We start from the raw sequence: 20,346 nt of genomic DNA, 5'->3' as shown, positions 1-20,346 counted from the left end.
CAGTACCCGGATGAGGGTGAGCTACAGGGAAAAACAAAGTTTCCAGCTGGAAGCGGTGTTAATGGTGCCGGTGGGGGGGCGCTCACCCTGAGGTCTGTGCGGGTCCCAATCCCCCAGCATAGTGACGGAGACGCTGTGTTGTAAAAGGGCGCTGTCTCTTGGATGAGATGTAAAACCGAGGTCACAGCGCTCTGTGGTCATTAAAAATGACCACCAAAACCTTTGACAAAAGCTCTTGGTAATTGATGGTCTTCAATAATGCTTCTCCTTTAGGTACATTTTAAATCAGCTGAAAAATGCTGTGAAATGGGGGGTCACTTCACGCCAGTGTAGGATTTGGGTTACAAGAACTATAAAACTGCACGAGAAAGCCCGTACACTGAATTACACGGCTTTCAATTCAAAGGAGGGCAAAAGAAATTCCCTGAGTTCGATTTTTTGCAGCACAGAGAGGATTGCTGTCGTGAGGCTGGTTAGCTCAGTTGGTTAGAGCTAATAACACCAAGGTTGTGGGTTCGAGTCCTGTACGGGCCAGGTCCTTTTCTCCTCTCTTACAAAAGCTGTTAGGTTCCTTTCCGTGGTGAGATGGGTTGTCATGCAATGCTGCTACATAGTGCCGACAGACAATTAAATGACAAAAATGAAGAGAGTTAAAGCAGCTGGAAAGGTTTTCTTACAACTTTTGAGCTGACACAGTTTTGGAAAATGTTTTCTTCACGCTGCACTGTACCACATAGGCAGCCAAGAGTCTCCAAAACAAAACAGAATTGACAGTCATATAATGTCCATTAACCCCGGTTTTAAACACAGCATCATGTCTGCCATCATAAGAATATGAGTCCAAAATTTTAGAATATAGTCAGAATGTCTTCTAACCTTACCTGTGGTGTCTTTAATCCCTATTGCTCAATGCATGGTGTACGTACTGCATACATGTGTCTTGAGAATGAGGAATGGGCCCCTAAGACATTTACCTGTTTCACAAATGATCGTATTTTACTAGAGATTCTGTTTGGGATTCAGATGTGCATTCGGACAGCAATTCCTTTCAAGAAATGATACGTTCTGGATGAGGTCAAAGGTGCTGGAACACTGTATTTAGGATGTGTTTGCAGTGATTGTGTCTCCTGCTTCAACGCAGTGATATATAGATGTGCTCCTGTAATTTATTGGTACATGCCCAGGGCAGTAAGTAGTCTGAGGATTTATTTCCAGACGGCATAGAGCAGTGAAACAGTGAAGTAGTGCAGCACACTGGATCATTATATTATTAGAATCTATTCTACCTAAATTATTACATTATACACAACTTGAGCTCTCAGCACCGTACTGAGCCCAGGTGTTTTTCTAAAGCTGTCAGGTGCAGTTCATTTACATGAAGGAAATCTCTTACTGGGTACGATTACAATGCAGTAAGTAGCACAGGCTACTTAGGGAGTAGGCTGATGTGTTTAAAAACAACCAGCGCCAGGCAGGAGTCAAACCTCCAAACTCCTAATCCATAGTCAGACACATTATCCATTGCACCACTGGCCCTGGTGTAACACTGCAGGACTGTAACCCAGTGAGCTTAGCACTGCAACTAGTAAAATATTACCCCCGGTCCATTCTTTTCCAAAAGTGAGAAACACCTGTTTTCTACATTTTGTCTGTTTTAAAACCATATCTCTTTAAACCAAACCAAGAGTTTGTCTTTTGCACTGATATTCTGATTCATTTCGATTTCAAAGAAAAAAAAAACATTACCTTCCAAAGCATCATAAAATTGTCCCTTCCTCCAGACTCTACTTCTCTCTTGTAGTAGTACAGCAGACCTTTCCAGGTGAGCAGATCACAGAGTCCGAAATGAGCTTCCTCCATCAAGCAAAGTACCTGAACATGACTCTGTCATCATAAAAGCGCCCCTGTAATAAAGAAATTAAATCCGAAATCAAGAGGGCAGTTGCCTACTGAAGTTCAAGAAGTCATAAATTTTAACCTAGCAACACATTAAAGGCTGCATCTATACAAGTACGATTCTAGAAATGCTCACCAGATTACGTTTTAAGAAAGAACTGCGCCTCCGGTTCCGCCGAGATCTTAACTCGGATGGCAGGATTCAGAGTCTGGAGTGTGGAATGATGGCGCATGGAGGGTCCACATACTGTGGATCCCTCAGTGATCTTCCGCGTGTTCAAACCGCCAGCGTGTGACTCCCCTGTCCCCCTGACCTCATTGCTCTGCTCTCGCCTCTCTGCAGCTGAGCCCGACTCATGGTAAAGTGGAAAAAAATATGCCCTCAACGTGAGATTTACTCTGGAGTGAGGATAGTTGTTACCTTCTTATCGTTAAAACGGATGTATGTGATGTGGCGACTAGTTTCTTCTCCATTAGCAGGCTTAAGGTTAAAGAAAAAAACATTGCTGACTTCTTTTTTTTTTGCCAGCCGTGAGCGCTGATTAGCGAGGTTTGTATTTCATGTTTTGCAAGTTGCATCCATTTTAAGAAAAACAAGTCGTTCAAGACAGGAAATGAATACTTGCATTTAATTAAGTCTAGACGTATGCGGTTGTCCATACTGACCAGTTCTGTTCGAGAACACAGAACAAAAAAAGGCACCGCTGGGATTCGGACCCAGGATTTTCTGTTTACTAGACAGGCGCTTTAACCAACTAAGCCACGGCACCCCAGGAGTGCTGTCCTTTTGCAGCCACTTGGACACACCACTCAGACACATCTGCATTCGGTGTGTGCTCCGCCTGCTCGCTGAGCAAGTTGCCACCTTTACATACAATAGCAACATCGACACCAAGAGAAAGGATGACAAATGGCTTTTATCTGGAACTTTTCATGTCCAAGGAGCTCAATGTGCTTTCTGTGTACAACAGGGCCACTGAACTCCACACTGGCCACTGAACCACAGCAGTGGCTTGCTGGCTTGACATCTCCCAAGGAAAATGTTGAAATCGCATGTGGAACAGGAAAATGACCCTCGAGTATGAGGGAAAAAAAAGAAAAAGATCAACTGGAGTGCGCCAACCCATGTCAGGACAGCCCAGTTTCGTTGATGAGTTGGCCGAGTGGTTAAGGCGATGGACTGCTAATCCGTTGTGCTCCACACACATGGGGTTGAATCCCATCCTTGTCGCTCTCCATGTCTGACACGTGTGCCTGTGCGCCTTTGGCCCTCCTGTTGTTTGCTCCGGTACTAGAGCCGTACATTTCCTAGCGGTGGCTGAACATGGTATAGTAGGCTAATGTCAGTATCGAGCAGTGACAGTAACAGTATTTACGTGCCGCTGCTCCCAAGTGGCTCTGGTTTGAGACTGTGTTTTCACTTACTTGCAACGCAAACGGAGAAAGCGATTTTTGACAGTCTCTCGAGAGACTGCGCTAGGTGTTTAGGGATAGACTTTGTCAGTTCCCCCTGGGATGATGGCCTCTCAATTAGTTTGTGATTCCTCTAGACGTTTATACACTAGAAGCCTGCTTCATGGCTTAAATCCAAGCTAAGGAAACGAGTTAGAGGTCTGATGCAGAACTGCGAATTCAATGAACGGGAACACTACAGTACATTGCACTGTGTGTGTTAGGAAAGCTGCCCCCTTCTGTCCCTTGTCGACCGAACAGAGGACTGTGAAGGATACCGCCAAGAAACTTTAGGATGCTGGTTGGAATCCAGCTCCAAAGAAGCCCCTTTGGGTGTTATGTCATCAAAAAGTAAGAACAGCGAATCTCCCTTTAATCAAAAGCGCAACAGAACTGTTTTCCGTGGAGGAGGTTTCAGACCCGTAGACCTGTTTTATTCGTAGGGCAGGGCGCATTCCCAAACGCGAATCTCATGTTTTAGAAATGCTTTGGGCGGCGTGAAGTGAAAATAAGAAATGGGCTCCAGATGCACATGGAAGCAATCAAGTGTTTCATCCGAGCTGTTTCAAAGACTGCTCAAGAGCTTTCCTTTCACAGAGGCGCAACGATTAATGATGGGGGTGCACCCTTCAATGCGCCTTATGACTCTAGGGCGTGATTGAGACGTACGTAGCGTGTGCTCATTTCCCTCTATTCCCCGTGTTGCAGTGGTAGGATGACGTAAATTCCTGCTTCGACACGTAACGGCATTATAATCAAGTGTAGGAGCTGAGGGCTTTAGTTTTGTTTCGTTTTCCATGGCGTTCGTAAGCGCGCAAATCAAAGGCAATTCCTGCGTCTAACAGGAATGTAAATGCTTTGGAAAGTGCAGTGTGATGCAGCTTGTAAAATCCTTGTCCACATTTGTGGTTTGTTGATGTTTTTTCTGTCTGCCAAAGTTGCATTTTGACATCCGGACTGGGGGACTTTATCATTTGAACGTGAAGCCAGCCTTAAACCCTCTGAGGCGTGTCTGTCTGCCGGCATGTATCTTGCGAAAGGTATTTTGTTTTTAACGGAGAGCGACTTTAAAAAAGTTTCCGCAGCCACCTCGCACTCCGTGTTAGATTATAGGAGGAATGCGGTGGCGGTGAGCTCGCTGTAGTCGTGGTCGAGTAGTTAAGGTGATGGACTTGAAATCCTATGGGGACTCCCCGCTCAGGTTCGAATCCTGCCGACTATGGCGTCTGCCACATGTCGCCTTGTGCCTGTGCGGCAAAGGCGAAGTGCTGCTTCTCCTTTCCTGGTACTATAAAAATGCTACATCGCTTGGTCCTGCTTCCATGGAAAGCAGTTCTTCAGGTAATTCTACTCTCTTACCAAAGCTGTTAGGTGCCTTTCCGTGATGAGATGGGTTGTCATGCAACGCTGCCACATAGTGCCGACAGACAAGAGTGTTGCGGGAGAAGAGAAAAGTGTTTGAAGTTTTAAGAGTGTCTTAGGTGGAGCCAAAATCAAGTGTCACAAATGCAAGTGGTTGGATTTCCAATGTTTAATATGGTAAAAATAAGCGGAAGTTATCTGCCGGTCCGGCACAGTCTGCCATGCTTTTGTCATATACTGTAAAGTGGTGTCGAACTGGGTGTCGAACTGGAGCCTCACCATTTGCATATGTGAGGCTCCAGTTATACATCGAGTGTCACATTAAATGACAATAATGAAGAGAGTTAAAGCAGCTGGAGAGGTTTTCTTACAACTTTTGAGCTGACACAGTTTTGGAAAATGTTTCCTTCACGCTGGCTGCACTGAACAACACAGGCAGCCAAGAGTCTCCAAAACAAAACAGAATGGACAGTTAGGAGAAAATTCCCACTCGTCCTGAAGTTCCCAAAATCCAGCACTGAGCGTAAACAAAGTGTCTAAGTAGCGTGGGAATGCTAACCCTAAACCTAGCTGGAGTTTGAGCAATCCAGCACCGAGCGTAAAAAGATGAGTCAAAGTAACGTCTAATCGGATTAGTTTCCTTAGAGCTGGTTCAGAGTTTGCTCAAGAGTTTACCTTTCACAGATGCGCAAAGAAGAATGTTGGGGGTGCACGCTTCAAGGCGCCTTACAGCTGTAGGGAGTGATTCGAGACGATTCGTGGCGTGTGCTCGTTCCCATATACCGTACGCCCCGGGCTGCAGTGCTAGGATGACATACAATACCGCTTGGGCACGTAATGGCCTTATATGCAAGTGTGGGACGTGAGGGTTTTCGTTTGTTCGTTTTGTTTTGCTCTGCTTTGCTTTGTTTTGCTTTCCATCGCGTTGGTAAGAGCGTAAATAAAAAGGCGATTCCTGCGTCTACCACTAATGTAAGAGCTATTTCAAGTGCGACGTGGTGCGGCTTTTCAAATGCTTGTGGGCATTTCTCTGTTGTTGATTCTTTTTTTGTGTGTAACAAAGTGGCATTTTCATGTCCGGACGGGGAGACTTTATCATTCCGACATGAAGCCACCCTTAAGTCCTCTGAGGCGTGTCTGTCTGCAAGGCTTGTATTTTGGAAATGTTTTTTTGAAACGGAGAACGACTTTGAAATAGGCTTCCGCCGGCGCCTCTTGATCCAGGTAAGATTGTAGCAAGAACGCAGGGGCGGTGAGGCTTGGTGTAGTCGTGGCCGAGTGGTTAAGGCGATGGACTAGAAATCCATTGGGGTCTCCCCGCGCAGGTTCGAATTCTGCCGACTACGTTGTCCGCCTCCAGTCGGTGTGTTTCGGCGCAAGCAAAGAAGCGCGCCTCTTTGCTGTTCCTGGTGGTTTTAAAACGCCCAATCGCTTGTACCCGCTGCCTTGGAAATAAGTTCTTCAGCGTCCGTGAATGGCATTTTGCAGCTGGAAGCAGATGTCGACGCGGTTTGCACAGAGCACCAAAAAAGCGTCTTTTTTTGAAGGCCCAGGCACTGAGCATTGGTGGTTCAGTGGTAGAATTCTCGCCTGCCACGCGGGAGGCTCGGGTTCGATTCCCGGCCAATGCAGTGGCTTTTGCAGCAAGCGGCTCCATCACTTGCATCCCCTTGCAACTCGCAACTGAAAACCCACTGAAGCTAAGCAGGTGTGAGCCAGGTCAGTACCCGGATGAGGGTGAGCTACAGGGAAAAACAAAGCTTCCAGCTGGAAGCGGTGTTAATGGTGCCGGCGGGGGGGCGCTCACCCTGAGGTCTGTGCGGGTCCCAATGCCCCAGTATAGTGACGGAGATGCTGTGTTGTAAAAGGGCGCTGACTTTTGGATGAGATGTAAAACCGAGGTCACAGCGCTCTGTGGTCATTCAAAATGACCACCAAAACCTTTGACAAAAGCTCTTGGTAATTGATGGTCTTCAATAATGCTTCTCCTTTAGGTACATTTTAAATCAGCTGAAAAATGCTGTGAAATGGGGGGGCACTTCAGGCCAATGCAGGATTTGGGTTACAAGAACCATGAAACTGCACGAGAAAGCCCGTACACTGAATTACACGGCTTTCTATTCAAAGGAGGGCAAAAGAAATTCCCTGAGTTTGATTTTTTGCAGCACAGAGAGGAGTATTGTCGTGAGGCCGGTTAGCTCAGTTGGTTAGAGCGTGGTGCTAATAACGCCATGGTCACGGGTTCAAGCCCCGTACGGGCCAGAAGATTATCAACTCATCTTCATTTGCAGATTTAGAGGCAGCTTCGATATTCGTTTTACAGACTGGTTTTTTTTTTTTAATATGGGTCACACACATGCCACAGCAACAAAACATCTCTAGAGATGAGGCTATAGATCACCTTTCCATCCTGCAGGTTTTCCTCCCAAAGCCTACGGCACCAACGGCGACCCCTGCTGGCCGGGAGAGCAAAAGCTTACAGCACCTGGTATTCCCAGGCGGACTCCCATCCAAGTACTAACCAGGCCCGACCCTGCTTAGCTTCCGAGATCAGACGAGATCAGGCTTGTTCAGGGTGGTGTGGCCGTAAGCGAAAGCCCCGGCGCCTGACTCGCTACTTGAAGCTGTGTGTGGCGGGGGCTCCGTGCCCCCCGAGCGGGACTGAAGGATCGTTCGTGTGCAACTCTTTGGAAAGGAGCTGCTTTCCAAATCGCATTGCGTGCCTGGATGTTGGCGAATGCGCTCCCTTGTGTTGGCTCGTCCCGCACTGGAGGAGGACAAACAATCTGCACGGAGGAGCACCAGGCAAGTCTTCACCAGACAAAAACCTCCAGTGCACAGCACTCTGGAAACATTTCGGGGCTTTCGCGTGTTTATTTCAGCACGTAAAGCGCACCGGTCCAACACGTCGGCCGGGCGCGCGGCGCCTCCGCCCTCTTGTGGCCTTGCGCCGTCAGAGCAAGAGGCTCCTTCTCGCTGCCCTTCCGCTGTGTTGCAGGGCCCCGAGAGGGAACCCGGAGCGCGCACTTTGTGGGGGGCGGGGGACCGCGTTCGCGCTCTTCCCCCGGTCTCTTGCGCGAGTACTAAATCTCACGGACAGGGGGGCCTCGTCATTGATTGTTACAGGTGAGACGGGGATTAGGAGGAGACCCCGACTGATGGGTAAAGGGGAGCACTAACACCAGAGGGACACCCCCGGCGTCTCTTTTTGAGAGACACCCTGGGGTTTCCTAATGACCAAGGAGGGTCGGGACCTCGGTTTGACGCCTCCCCCGAAGGACGGCGCCTGTTTGTGCAGCAGAGTGTCGCCATCAGGAGGCTGGGGCGTAAGAGAGCCACACAGCCCGCAGGGTGAACGCTCCCTACTGGTCCCAGTCACACCTCTTGCAGGAGCAGCAGCAACCGGAGCTTTTCCGGGGTGGAATCTCCCATCCGGGTGCCGGCCAGGCTCACACCTGCTGGGCTGCCCCGGGGGTGAGCCCAGTCGAGAGTCGCAGGGCCAGATCTAGTCACCGGGGAGAAACGATACAAGTGAAGGATTGCTCGGCTCTTGGCACTTGAAAAGACCGACAAATGTCTCGTTCCCGCCGGAGCTGAATGTACCCGCATGTGTGGTGTCGTCTTCTTCCCCCGCCCCGCTGTGTTTGCTGTATTGTCTCTGAAGCTGCCCCCCCCGAGACGAGACGGGCTGTTCCTGTGCCCCAATTAACACTTTACAGGTGCCATTCCCCGGCATTGTGGCCATTGTCGGTGCTCACACGCGATAAGATAAGGCGGAGGAGAGCAGGGCATGCCCAGCGGCAGACATTCAAGGAGGGGGCAGTGCGAGGTGAGGTGAGGTGCGACACGCCGGAGCCCCGACGCAGCTAATGCGGAGCACTTGTTGGACTGGCATCGAAAGGACGTGTGCGCACGGAGCGAGCCTTCCCTGCGGCTCGCTCCGTACCCTAAAGGTACCAAAAGTCCACTAGTATAAGCATTAAGTCACTGTCACTGTCACCCCTGTTACAATGTGATTGCTACATATCTTCATTTCTTTGGTTTTTATCCAGTGTGTTGAAGTATTTCACAACACTACCTGTAGCCCGTCTGGAAATAAATCCTCATTCTGATTATTGACCTGGGCATGTACCAATAAATCACTGAGCATATATATATATCACTGTGTTGAAGCTAGAGACCTTTATGTAATATTATGATGCTAAAATGTCATTTTCACATATATTAATGTAATAAATGATTGCTTATGCTTTATAAACAAATCTAATTAAAATAAAAGCTTACGTTTTGTATTTATCTTGTACCATAGAACATGATTTTCTTTGTATTTCAAGCCCATAAAGTGTCCAAATGACACACTACATGATATAAGGAAGATTATCACATGCATATCGGTATTATCTTTCTTATGAAAATGCATTCCTTTCATTACCTTTTACTTTTTAAAATGAACTCAAATTGTGTATAATGTAATAATTTAAGTAGAATAGATTCTAATAATATAATGAACCAGTGTGTTGCACTACTTCACTGCTTCACTGCTCTATGCCGTCTGGAAATAAATCCTCAGACTGCTTACTGCCCTGGGCTTGTACCAATAAATTACAGGAGCACATCTATATATCACTGCGTTGAAGCAGGAGACACACAATCACTGCAAACACATCCTAAATACAGTGTTCCAGCACCTTTGACCCCATCCAGAACGTATCATTTCTTGAAAGGGATTGCTGTCCGAATGCACATCTGAATCCCAAACAGAATCTCTAGTAAAATACGATCATTTGTGAAACAGGTAAATGACCGTCTCAGGGGCCCATTCCTCATTCTCAAGACACATCTATGCAGTACGTACACCATGCATTGAGCAATAGGGATTAAAGACACCACAGGTAAGGTTAGAAGTCATTCTGACTATATTCTAAAATACTGGACTCATATTCTTATGATGGCAGTCACTTATGATAGTGACAGAGACGCTGTGTTGCAAAAGGGCGCTGTCTTTAGGATGAAATGTAAAACAGAGGTCACAGCGAGCTGAAAAACACGTTTTGAAAAGTGTGCTTTTCCTGCCCCAGAAGTTAAATGGGGGTGACCAAAGTTGCCCAAACGTGTTTATTTCTGCTGAAAAACCCGTTTTGACAACTTCTGCACAGTGGGGTTAAGGGCTGACTCAGTGGGCTCTAATGAGCCAGGCAGTTACATTGGGATTCCAAGGTTTGAAAAAACACGTTTATTTCGAGCTGAAAAACAAGTTTTGAAAAGTGTGCTTTTCCTGCCCCAGAAGTTAATTGGGGGTGCCCAAACAAGTTTATTTCTCTGTCACTATACTGGGGCATTGGGACCCGCACAGACCTCAGGGTGAATGCCCCCCCGCCGGCACCATTAACACCGCTTCCAGCTGGAAGCTTTGTTTTTCCCTGTAGCTCACCCTTATCCGGGTACTGACCTGGCTCACACCTGCTTAGCTTCAGTGGGTTTTCAGTTGCGAGTTCCAAGGGGATGCAAGTGATGGAGCCGCTCGCTGCAAAAGCCGCTGTATTGGCCGGGAATCGAACCCGAGCCTCCCGCGTGGCAGGCGAGAATTCTACCACTGAACCACCAATGCTCAGTGCCTGGGCCTTCAAAAAAGACGCTTTTTTGGTGCTCTGTGCAAAACGCGTCGACATCTGCAAAATGCCATTCGCGGACACTGAAGAACTTATTTCCAAGGCAGCGGGTACAAGCGATTGGGCGTTTTAAAACCACCAGGAACAGCAAAGAGGCGCGCTTCTTTGCTTCTGCCGAAACACACCGACTGAAGGCGGACAACGTAGTCGGCAGGATTGGAACCTGTGCTGGGAGACCCCAATGGATTTCTGGTCCATCGCCTTAACCACTCAGCCACGACTACAGCAAGCCCCACCGCCGCTGCGTTCTTGCTACAATCTTACCTGGATCGCGAGGCGCCGGCGGAAGCCTATTTCAAAGTCGTTCTCCCTTTCAAAAAAACATTTCCAAAATACAAGCCTTGCAGACAGACACGCCTCAGAGGACTTAAGGGTGGCTTCATGTCGGAATGATAAAGTCTCCCCGTCCGGACATGAAAATGCCACTTTGTTACACACAAAAAAAGAATCAACAACAGAGAAATGCCCACAAGCATTTGAAAAGCCGCACCACGTCGCACTTGAAATAGCTCTTACATTAGTGGTAGACGCAGGAATCGCCTTTTTATTTACGCTCTTACCAACGCGATGGAAAGCAAAACAAAGCAAAGCAGAGCAAAACAAAACGAACAAACGAAAACCCTCACGTCCCGCACTTGCATATAACGCCGTTACGAGCCCAAGCGGTATTGTACGTCATCCTAGCACTGCACCCCGGGGCGTACGGTATATGGGAACGAGCACACGCCACGAATCGTCTCGAATCACTCCCTACAGCTGTAAGGCACCTTGAAGCGTGCACCCCCAACATTCTTCTTTGCGCATCTGTGAAAGGTAAACTCTTGAGCAAACTCAGAACCAGCTCTAAGGAAACTAATCCGATTAGACGTTACTTTGACTCATCTTTTTACGCTCAGTGCTGGATTGCTCAAACTCCAGCTAGGGTTAGGGTTAGCATTCCCACGCTACTTAGACACTTTGTTTACGCTCAGTGCTGGATTTTGGGAACTTCAGGACGAGTGGGAATTTTCTCCTATCTGTCAATTCTGTATTGTTTTGGAGACTCTTGGCTGCCTATGTTGTACAGTGCAGCGTGAAGGAAACATTTTCCAAAACTGTCAGCTCAAAAGTTGTAAGAAAACCTCTCCAGCTGCTTTAACTCTTCATTTTCGTCATTTAATGTGACACTCGATGTATAACTGGAGCCTCACATATGCAAATGGTGAGGCTCCAGTTCGACACCCAGTTCGACACCACTTTACAGTATATGACAAAAGCATGGCAGACTGTGCCGGACCGGCAGATAACTTCCGCTTATTTTTACCATATTAAACATTGGAAATCCTCCCACTTGCATTTGTGACACTTGATTTTGGCTCCACCTAAGACACTCTTAAATCTTCAAACACTTTTCTCTTCTCCTGCAACACTCTTGTCTGTCGGCACTATGTGGCAGCGTTGCATGACAACCCCTCTCACCACGGAAAGGAACCTAACAGCTTCGGTAAGAGAGGAGAAAAGGACCTGGCCCGTACGAGGCTCAAACCCATGACCTTGGCGTTATTAGCACCACGCTCTAACCAACTGAGCTAACCAGCCTCATAACAGTGCTCCTCTCTGTGCTGCAAGAAATCGAACTCAGGGAATTTCTTTTGTCCTCCTTTGAATAGAAAGCCGTGTAATTCAGTGTACGGGCTTTCTCGCGCAATTTCATGGTTCTTGTAACCCAAATCCTACACTGGCCTGAAGTGCCCCCCCATTTCACAGCATTTTTCAGCTGATTTAAAATGTACCTAAAGGAGAAGCATTATTGAAGACCATCAATTACCAAGAGCTTTTGTCAAAGGTTTTGGTGGTCATTTTGAATGACCACAGAGCGCTGTGACCTCGGTTTTACATCTCATCCAAAAGACAGCGCCCTTTTACAACACAGCATCTCCGTCACTATACTGGGGCATTGGGACCCACACAGACCTCGGGGTGAGCGCCCCCCCGCCGGCACCATTAACACCGCTTCCAGCTGGAAGGTTTGTTTTTCCCTGTAGCTCACCCTCATCCGGGTACTGACCTGGCTCACACCTGCTTAGCTTCAGTGGGTTTTCAGTTGCGAGTTGCAAGGGGATGCAAGTGATGGAGACGCTCGCTGCAAAAGCCACTGCATTGGCCGGGAATCGAACCCGAGCCTCCCGCGTGGCAGGCGAGAATTCTACCACTGAACCACCAATGCTCAGTGCCTGGGCCTTCAAAAAAGACGCTTTTTTGGTGCTCTGTGCAAAACGCGTCGACATCTGCTTCCAGCTGCAAAATGCCATTCGCGGACGCTGAAGAACTTATTTCCAAGGCAGCGGGTACAAGCGATTGGGCGTTTTAAAACCACCAGGAACACCAAACAGGCGCGCTTCTTTGCTTGCGCCGAAACACAAAGACAGGAGGTGGACAACGTAGTCGGCAGGATTCGAACCTCTTTCTGTCTATTATATACTAAATATTCTCGTCTGTCTCTTGTTTGTATAGAACTGAATGTCCCTGACAATGTACTGTTAGTTTTAATTGAAGAACGGCATTTGTGTTCAAATATATCAGACAAGTTTACGTAACTGCTCATGCGACACTCAGTTGTAATTAGTCAAGAAATAAAGTCGAACAACAGCTGCGGGTTTGATTCTGAACGTATCAGATTGCAGCACCTTTTACTTCAATTGACAAATGATAGAGATTCGAAGAGAGATCCTTCAGACCAGCAAGCAAACCCACGGCTATTTCGGTTTTATATCTAGGCAACGTTGGTGTCTGCAATAGCATACATGAAAGCGTGATGCAATTTCTGTGGCTACATTTGTTGCACGTCATGCACAGTAAGAGTGTTTCTAACACCAAATAAAAAGTCAACAATTAGCGATCACGCCTTCTCCTCAGTTAACCCACTGAAACCCTTGCTGTTAACAGTTCTTTAATGCGTGCTTTACGAGCACCTACATATTGTGTCGGTTCTTTCAGTTTTATTCTTTACGTTTTCAAAGGCATAAGTAGAACACCAGAGGTGCGAACGCAAGATGTGTGGTTATCTGAAGAACTCATTTCCATGGCAGCGGGGCCAAGCAATTCAGCGTTTTTATAGTACCAGGAAAGGAGAAGCAGCACTTCGCCTTTGCCGCGCAGGCACAAGGAGACGTGCGGCAGATGCCGTAGTCGGCAGGATTCGAACCTGCGCAGGGAGTCCCCAATGGATTTAGAGTCCATCGCCTTAACCACTCGGCCACGACTACAGCGAGTTCGCCATCGCCGCATTCCTCCTTTAATCTAACACGGCGTGCGACGTGGCTGCGGAAACCTTTTCAAAGTCGCTCTCCGTTAAAAAAAATAAATACCTTTGACAAAATACGTGCCGGCAGACAGACACGCCTCAGAGGGTTTAAGGCTGGCTTCACGTTCAAATGATAAAGTCTCCCCGTCCGGATGTCAAAATGCAGCTGAAAAGTATTGCATGTTCATGTGTATTGCATGTGAAAGTATTGCATAATTGTGTCTGAAAATGAGCAATGGGCACCTGAGAGACTCATTTGCCTGTTTCACAAATGATCATATTTGACTAGAGATTCTGTTTGGGATTCAGTTGTGCATTCTGACAGCAATCCCTTTCAAAAAATGATACATTCTGGATGAGGTCACAGGTGCAGGAACACTGTATTTAGGATGTGTTTGCACTTATTCTGTGTCTCTAGCTTCAACACAGTGATATATATATATATATGCTCAGTGATTTTTTGGTACATGCCCAGGGCAATAATCATTATGAGGATTTATTTCCAGATGTGCTAGGGGTAGTGTTGTGAAATACTTCAACACACTGGATTGCAGGTTTAGACCCCCTGCACTCTTACTCCTTAAAAACCTGAAGCGTCTGGCGTCTCGCCGACGTCGAAAACCCCCCTCAGGCTGTACTCGTACTCGGCTAACTGCTGTGGAACCCTGCGTGAGCAGCCGCTGCGCCACGGTGACGGCTGGCGACCCACGGATGCCCCACTATCGGCCGGCTCCAGCCCCGGCTGGTCCTCTAGAGCCTCCCCACACGGCTCCTCCTCCCGGGTCGGTAGGGGGCCAGGCGGTCTCGGTGCAGGACCACCACTCTCCCCCGTGTTTGCAACCGGACATGGTAGCAGACCTCGCCCACCACCCAGAGTACCTCAGCGGGCCCCTCCCATGATGGCGCCAGCTTAGGGCTGAGGCATTTGCGGCGGCACGGGTTGTACACCCAAACCGAGTCCCCGGGCTGGAAGGCAGGCCCCCTGCAGCGCAGGTCGTAGTGCCGCTTCTACCGGACCCCCGCCTGTGTCAAGTGGGTCCGTGCAAAGCTGTGCACCTGCTGCATCCGCTGCCGCAGGTCCCACTCGTAGTCCGGTCCAGCCAGCGGTGCCGACCCGTCTCCGGGCAGCGGGCCGGAGACCAGGTCCACCGGGGTTCACATTTCCCGGCCCAGCATGAGCGAGGCCGGGGTGCACCCGGTGGATTCCTGGACCGCGGTCCGATACGCCCAGAGCGCAAAGGGGAGGTGGCGGTCCCAGTCCCGTTGGTGCCGGGACACCAGGGTGGCCAGCTGGGTGGTGAGGGTACGATTAAACCGCTCCACCAACCCGTTGCTCTGGGGATGCAGCGGTGTGGTCCGCGTCTTGTGATCCCCAGGCGCTGGCACACTCTGGCGAAGACCTGGGACTCGACGTTACGCCCCTGGTCACTATGTAACTCCTCCGGCACCCCCAGCCTGGCAAACATCCCCTCCAGCAGTGCATCGGCCACCATGGGGGCACTCTAGTCCGGTAGGGCGAAGGCCTCCAGCCACTTCATAAAATAATCCATGGCCACCAAGACGTAGAGGTTCCCGGCCTCGGTGCGCGGAAACGGGCCCAAAACGTCCACCCACACCCGCTCCATAGGAGCCCCCGCCTGGTGTTGTTGGAGGGGGGCCCGAGACCGCTCGGGGGGACCCTTCTGCGCCACGCACACTGCACACGTTCGGCAGTACCGCTCCACGTCCCGGTGGCAAAGACCCCAATAAAAATGGCCTCGGAGGCGCTGCAGGGTATTTTTACCGCCGAAGTGCCCCACGCCCGGCTGGCCATGCACTGCTCGGAGCACCGCCCCGCGGAGCGACCAAGGCAACATCAGCTGCCACCGTACCTCGCCACTGGAGGGTACCCGCCACCCCCGGCACAGCACCCCGTCCTTTACCTCCAAGGCCTCCCACAGGATGCACAGGGCCTTGACAGACTTTGGGTGTGGGGCGAGCTTCTCTCGCTTAGGCCGCACTCCGGCTACCACTCCCAGCATGCCCAGCGGTACTACGAGTGCCTGGGGGCGCTTCCTCCTCACCACCAGGCGAGGGCGTTACAATACATAGAATATGCATGTAAAACGAACAGATCTTATCGAGAGGGTTATCAGAATACAAAAGGTATATATTCAGTCAGTTACAAAGTGTTACACATATCAAGAGGACATACGTTCAGTATATCATTCATTTAGACCATTTCATAAATGAACCTGGTTATAACTTCTACATTAGATACTGAAAACAAGTACATAACTCTTAGGAATTAAATTGATATCAACTGGTTGGGATAACAATTGAATTCTCGAGCAGTAATGCAGTGAAGTTGAATACTCATCCAATCTCTGGGGATTCAGATCTCCTGCGGGCACAAAGAAACAGTTGCAGGCTTGTTGTTGTCCAATCCACGCTCTCTGTCTAGGTGCCAGGCTGTGCTGTGCGGGTTGCGACGGTGCGCTGCTGATGCTCACTGACCGGCTAGTTAGTGTTGGCTTTAACTAGCAAAGTTTGTGCACAGGAGAAAAGATGACTGTGGGTCCCAGCAAGTCAAGAAGAAGACCGGTTCGTTCCTGATGAAGAGCTAGTTTTGAATAGTGATTCAACTGTCCACAGTTCCGACCTGTTCTCGAGGCCTGCTGCTGGTGCTAACCTCGGGTGGATCCTCTGGTTATTCTCTGGCAACCTCCGCTCTAGACCCTTAGAACAAAGGAAAGTTCTGGCACTCGGACACACTGGCCGTTCCGTGGTTGTCCGGGCTGAGTCTCAGGATGGTCAGGAGGCGCGCTGTGAGAATGTCCTGCCCTTGAGAGCCTTCTGCTCCTGGGCTGTCCTGCCCTGGAATTCTCCTTTGAATTCCCTTTAGAAAACTCCACAGAATTCTCTACTGAATTCCCACTGAATCTCTCAGGCTCTCTGTGTTGCCTGTTTTTACCTGGAGGAACTTCAGCTCGTTGATTGGCTGAAAGTTCCATGGGCATCAGAGTCCCACGTGGGTTACTCGGCCCTACCAGTCCCTGATTGGTTGATCAAGGTGAGATATGAGTCACTTACTCCTGACACTTAGGAATGCAGTCCAGATGTCCATCTGGCACTCCCTAGACAGATAGGCACCAATGGATGACCATTGATCATGATAGCCAGGCTTAGCTAAGTGCATCCCCCTTTGGGAGCTGTCCCTTATCAAGGGAAACCTTAAATCAGCCTGCATGAATAGTTTCTCTGTGGCTGCACCACAGAGATGAACAGAGAGATAAGGCCTAATTTGGGAAAGCTCAGAAACACTTAATTCTTTCTTATTAATAAGCATCGCCGCTACACCGCCCAAAGCACTTCTAAAACAGGAGATTCGCGTTTGGGAATGCGCCCTGCCCTACAAATAAAACAGGTCTACGGGTCTGAAACCTGCTCCACGGAAAACAGCTCTGTTGCACTTTTGATCAAAGGGAGATTCGCTGTTCTTACTTTTTGATGACATAACACCCAAAGGGGCTTCTTTGGAGCTGGATTCCAACCAGCATCCTTAAGTTTCTTGGCAGTATCCTTTACAGTCCTCTGTTCGGTCGACAAGGGACTGAAGGGGGCAGCTTTCCTCACACATACAGTGCAATGTACTGTAGTGTTCCCGTTCATCGAATTCGCAGTTCTGCATCAGACCTCTAACTCGTTTCCTTAGCTTGGATTTAAGCCACGAAGCAGGCTTCTACTGTATAAACGTCTAGGGGAATCACAAACTATTTGAGAGGCCATCATCCCAGGGGGAACTGACAAAGTCTATCCCTAAACACCTAGCGCAGTCTCTCGAGAGACTGTCAAAAATCGCTTTCTCCGTTTGCGTTGCAAGTAAGTGAAAACGCGGTCTCAACCCAGAGCCACTTGGAAGCAGCGGCACGTAAATACTGTCACTGCTCGATACCAACGTTAGCCTATTATACCATGTTCAGCCACCGCTAGAAAATGTACGGCTCTAGAACCGGAGCAAACAACAGGATGGCCAACGTCAAACATGGAGAGCGACAAGAAAGGGATTCGAACCAATGCGTGCAGAGCACAATGGATCAGCAGTCCATCTCCTTAACCACTCGGCCACCTCGTCGAGGAAGCTAGGTTGTCCGGACATGGCTTGGTGCACTCCAGATGATCTTTTTCTTTTTTTTCCCTCGTACTCGAGGGTCATTTTCCTGTTCCACATGCGATTTCAACATTTTCCTTGGGAGATGTCAAGCCAGCAAGCCACTGCTGTGGTTCAGTGGCCAGTGTGCAGTTCAGTGGCCCTGTTGTACACAGAAAGCACATTGAGCTCCTTGGACATGAAAAGTTCCAGATAAAAGCCATTTGTCATCCTTTCTCTTGGTGTCGATGTTGCTATTGTATGTAAAGGTGGCAACTTGCTCCGCGAGCAGGCGGAGCACACACCGAATGCAGATGTGTCTGAGTGGTGTGTCCAAGTGGCTGCAAAAGGACAGTGCTCCCAGGGTGCCGTGGCTTAGTTGGTTAAAGCACTTGTCTAGTAAACAGGAGACCCTGGGTCTGAATCCCAGTGGTGCCTTTTTTGTTCCGTCTTCTCGAACAGAACGGGTCATTATGGACAACCGCCTACGGCTAGACTTAATTAAATGCAAGTATTCATTTCCTGTCTTTAACGCGACTTTTTTTTCATAAAATGGATGCAACTTGCAAAACATGAAATACAAACCTTGCTAATCAGCGCTAGCGGCTGGCAAAAAAAAAAGAAGTCAGCAATGTTTTTTTTTCTTTAACCTTAACCCTGCTAATGGAGAAGAGTTAAACGGCCGAGTCTAGGCAGCTTAAACGGTGCGCACGTCGGGTACTTTGCTGAAAGGTTGGTAAATCACGCTCAACCCAGTCCTTTATCTTTTAAAGAGGATACAAAATTGAACCTAGTCACCACATCACATACATCCTGTTCAATGATAAAAAGGTAACATCTATCCTCGCTCCAGAGTAAATCTCACGTTGAGGGCATATTTTTTTTCACTTAAACCGTGAGTCGGGCTCGGCTGCACAGAGGACAGAGCAGAGCAATGAGGTCACGGGGACAGGGGAGTCACACGCTGGCGGTTTGAATACGCGGAAGATCACTGAGGGATCCACAGTATATGGACCCTCTGTGCGCCATCAGTCCGCACTTCGGACTCTGAATCCTTTCCCCGGAGTAAATCTGTTACATTGAAAGAATGCTTCTCGCAGGTTAAAAGAGGGACCCTTGTTAATTGGAGAAATCAATGATTTCGAATGAATTCTGTATGCTTTAAAAGACAGCTATACACAGAAAACATGCAGGACACTGGTCATGATGTTTCCCGAGCCGAAACACTCTTTTCAAACTGTCAAAGGTTTGCTTTGCGAACGCTGCAGGACATCGCACAATCTCTTTTGAACGGGGACAAACGATTTCTTAGGGGGCGCAGTAAGTACAGACGTTTAAAAAGCTCCACTCATGCCGACGATGCAGCATGAAGAAGCGCAACCTAACGTTTGACAGACATAAGCCGGGGGCCGCTACGAGCAATATGAAATCAAACTGACAGCACACGGCGTTTCGCACTGACTCAAAAGTGATCTCGACAGACGCTGTTCTCTGCATAACGCTGAAAGAGCTAAAGAGCGTTTCTGTTGAGACGTAACAAGCTCGTTTTTTTCTACCATGATGTCACCATGACAAAATCTGTCTTTAAACACCTTGCTCAGTCTCTGACGAGACTGTCAAAAATTGCTTTCGCCGATTGTATTGCAAACCGGTGGAAGCGGGGTATTGGGAAAAGTTTTCAACTAGCAAGAATCGCGCCTCGGCTAAACCTCACAGGCTACGATACTGCCACTGCGCAAAGCTGACGGTTGCCAGGCAACCGCGGGGATCCTATGGAAATCGTTATCGATCGTCTCATGGCATGTCGTTGCTGTAACGCTTCATATTTGTCGTCTTCTTCTTCTTCTAGCTTGAGGTTTTGAAGAATTTCATGACAGACAAGGGCTCCGTCGGGAACAAAGGGCGTTGTGAGAAAACCGTTGCTTATTTTCAGCAGCAGAAATACAACCCTTTAAATACAAGATGACAGAACAATGACGAAGGGCATGCCGGGAGGAACTCATGCACTACAGAGGAAAGGGGGCGGGCACGTACAGTTCACATTCAAGCCACAAGTACTCTTCTCGGATGTTGCACAAACAAATCCTAACGTCATGAAAGCGTGATGCAATTTCTGTGGCTACATTTGTTGCACGTCATGCACAGTAAGAGTGTTTCTAACACCAAATAAAAAGTCAACAATTAGCGATCACGCCTTCTCCTCAGTTAACCCACTGAAACCCTTGCTGTTAACAGTTCTTTACTGCGTGCTTTACGAGCACCTACATATCATGTCGGTTCTTTCAGCTTTATTCATTAGGTTTTCAAAGGCATAAGTAGAGCACCAGAGGTGCGAACGCAAAATGTGTGGTTATCTGAAGAATTGATTTCCATGGCAGCGGGGCCAAGCGATTTAGCATTTCTATAGTACCAGGAAAGGAGAAGCGGCCCTTCGCCTTTGTCGCGCAGGCACAAGGCGACATGCGGCAGACGCCGTAGTCGGCAGGATTCGAACCTGCGCAGGGAGTCCCCAACGGATTTCGAGTCCATCGCCTTAACCACTCGGCCACGACTAC

The 20,346-nt window shown here is 48.7% G+C and overlaps 8 non-coding genes across 8 annotated transcripts; 3 read left to right on the top strand and 5 right to left on the bottom strand.

Moving 5' to 3' along the window:
• The first annotated feature begins 5,974 nt into the window (after positions 1 to 5,974).
• Positions 5,975 to 6,056, top strand: trnas-aga (transfer RNA serine (anticodon AGA)). The gene has a single exon. It is a non-coding gene; the product is annotated as a tRNA-Ser (tRNA).
• A 214-nt stretch (positions 6,057 to 6,270) lies between these two features.
• Positions 6,271 to 6,341, top strand: trnag-gcc (transfer RNA glycine (anticodon GCC)). Its single transcript has one exon. It is a non-coding gene; the product is annotated as a tRNA-Gly (tRNA).
• A 557-nt stretch (positions 6,342 to 6,898) lies between these two features.
• Positions 6,899 to 6,972, top strand: trnai-aau (transfer RNA isoleucine (anticodon AAU)). The gene has a single exon. It is a non-coding gene; the product is annotated as a tRNA-Ile (tRNA).
• A 211-nt stretch (positions 6,973 to 7,183) lies between these two features.
• LOC148642792 (5S ribosomal RNA) lies at positions 7,184 to 7,302 on the bottom strand. Its single transcript, XR_015929202.1, has one exon. It is a non-coding gene; the product is annotated as a 5S ribosomal RNA (ribosomal RNA).
• A 2,945-nt stretch (positions 7,303 to 10,247) lies between these two features.
• On the bottom strand, positions 10,248 to 10,318 carry trnag-gcc (transfer RNA glycine (anticodon GCC)). The gene has a single exon. It is a non-coding gene; the product is annotated as a tRNA-Gly (tRNA).
• Positions 10,319 to 12,514: 2,196 nt separating this feature from the next.
• trnag-gcc (transfer RNA glycine (anticodon GCC)) lies at positions 12,515 to 12,585 on the bottom strand. Its single transcript has one exon. It is a non-coding gene; the product is annotated as a tRNA-Gly (tRNA).
• Positions 12,586 to 19,392: 6,807 nt separating this feature from the next.
• Positions 19,393 to 19,534, bottom strand: LOC148642789 (U4 spliceosomal RNA). Its single transcript, XR_015929446.1, has one exon. It is a non-coding gene; the product is annotated as a U4 spliceosomal RNA (small nuclear RNA).
• A 730-nt stretch (positions 19,535 to 20,264) lies between these two features.
• On the bottom strand, positions 20,265 to 20,346 carry trnas-cga (transfer RNA serine (anticodon CGA)). Its single transcript has one exon. It is a non-coding gene; the product is annotated as a tRNA-Ser (tRNA).

This window comes from Lepisosteus platostomus, chromosome 22 (assembly GCF_059453375.1).
Source record: "Lepisosteus platostomus isolate fLepPlt1 chromosome 22, fLepPlt1.hap1, whole genome shotgun sequence".
NCBI classification, from domain to species: Eukaryota; Metazoa; Chordata; class Actinopteri; order Semionotiformes; family Lepisosteidae; genus Lepisosteus; species Lepisosteus platostomus.
The sequence above is the reverse complement of the archived record's forward strand: the minus strand, read 5'-3'. Positions and strand labels throughout refer to the sequence as shown.